This window comes from Adiantum capillus-veneris, chromosome 6 (genome assembly GCF_014529385.1).
Source record: "Adiantum capillus-veneris isolate H3 chromosome 6, ASM1452938v2, whole genome shotgun sequence".
NCBI classification, from domain to species: Eukaryota; Viridiplantae; Streptophyta; class Polypodiopsida; order Polypodiales; family Pteridaceae; genus Adiantum; species Adiantum capillus-veneris.
In genome coordinates, this window is record NC_140936.1 from 138201105 (window position 1) to 138203311 (window position 2207).

Consider the following 2207-nt stretch of genomic DNA (forward strand, 5'->3'; position numbering starts at 1 on the left):
TCATGTCTCACGTTAAAAATTCCCATTAAAAATTTCTTCTTCCTTTTAAAAAAAAAAAAACCCAGAGAAACAGAAGGGGCCATCTTCTTTAGAAGCATGGAAGCTTTTATAGGATAAATTTACAAAATTGACCTCATAGAAGAATTTGCAAAAAAGCTAATATCAGATGACATGCAGTTACTGAGGAGAGACATCAACAATCCTTTTGAACATAGCAAAGAGGCGAGCTAGGAAACGGTCAGCTTCTTCCACTTTAGTGCCCAGAGCCATGGTCTTGCCATAACTCCGATCCCAACCATTGAGGTGGTTAAATACTTCCTTCTTTTCACCAGACTTCACAGGTAGCCCACATTAGATTTCAATGGTAATAGGCTCAGCAGTTAAGGTGAATGTGTAAGTGCATAAGGGCACGGGTTTGATACCCCGTGGCATCTAGACTAATGAAGAAGGTTGCGTTGAGTGCGCATGTTTGAAGCACCAACAAAAGCTGTGGTGTCTCTAGGGAATTATGTTTCCACGTCAGTGCTCATAACTTCCCGTCGGGACTTCAATCAATGAGCGGATAGAGCCAGGTCCCCCATAGTGTTAATAATATGAAGGGTTTAGGTTCCATGAATAGTGGTAGGGATAGCGGGGCCCAATTCATTTTTATTGCGATATTCATTAAAACCCAGATACTTTAGCTCATAAAAGTGAAGCAATGTGTGTGTGTTTGTACGTGTGTGCGTGTGTGTATGTGTTTGCATGAATTAACAAACTAGATTCGTTTCCTCTTAATTTCTCTTCCTCTACTTTTCTGCAAATTTTTATCAACAAGACACTTTCTCTAATTTTTTGCACATTTTTTGTACTTGTTGTCTCTCTTCCTGCATGCATCTCTCTCTCTCTCTCTCTCTCTCTCTCTCTCTCTCTCTCTCTCTCTCTCTCTCTCTCTGTGTGTGTGTGTGTGTGTGTGTGTGTGTGTGTGTGTGTGTGACCTTTCTATCACCCAAGTTTGGTAGATTGGTTATGCCATTTCCCTCTTGAATAGCAGGTCTTGAGTTCAACTCTCCTCGTCAGATAGATCTTTAAGGTCTCTGGGATAGTTTCCTACGATGTTAAAATACTCTTCTTCTTCTTCTTCTTCTTCTTCTTCTTCTTCTTCTCTCTCTCTCTCTCTCTCTCTCTCTCTCTCTCTCTCTCTGGATAAGGGCTCTATACAAATCAGTGGTGGGACATGTACAGATTCTAGAGGGGATATCTAATTTAATGCACTCCGCTATTAAAGTGAAACAAGATTGTCTAGTGTTCCCTACTCTATTTGGTATGTTTATAGATGAGGTTTCTAATTACATTGACAGAGAGGGTGACAAAGGTGCCCAACTGCTAGGGACATGGATTCCATTGTTGCTATATGCCCATGATATTGTGTTGATCTCTAATTCACCAGAGGGTATGCAACGACATTTGGATTTCATTTCTCTCTCTCTCTCTCTCTCTCTCTCTCTCTCTCTCTCTCTCTCTCTCTCTCTCTCTCTCTCTCTCTCTCTCTCTCTCTCTCTTTATATATATATATATATATATATATATCAATCGAAGAGCATGACGCCCTCTACGCATTGATGTAAAAACAACAACAAAAAAATCATAATTATATAAGGCGTTTCTGCAACAACATTTTTGAAGTGAACAGGTTTGGGGAAGTTGACTCTAATCTCTTATTTTACATACAATGTCTTTGGGCACACGTAAGGGTTCTTCTTCTTCAACAAGGTCCACAACCATTGTAGACAATGATGTAAAATATCCTAAGTGTGGAGATAGCAACACAACCACTCAACGAACGGCATTGAAAACTATGATCATGGCATACTCATTGCAAGAGACCATAAACAAACAAGGTGAGGACTTACGGGCACTTGCAATGGAGAATGGCAGGCTAAGGTTCTTGTGGTTGAGAATGAGAAACTCAAGAGGACATTTGAGATGTAAACAATACGTTTGATGCAACTTGAAGAGGAAGTCAAAGAATGTAAATGCTCTCTTGTGGACTTGAATGCTTGGACAGAGCGCACGAGCAAGGTAGAGCATGACCATGTATTGAAAGAGGAGAAATTTGACACCATAAGCTTGGATGTATGCGACATGAAAAATGTATGCACAAACAAGCCTTGGGCTGATGTATGTGGTAGCAATGTGATTCCTGATTCCTCCCTCATGCAAGCTAT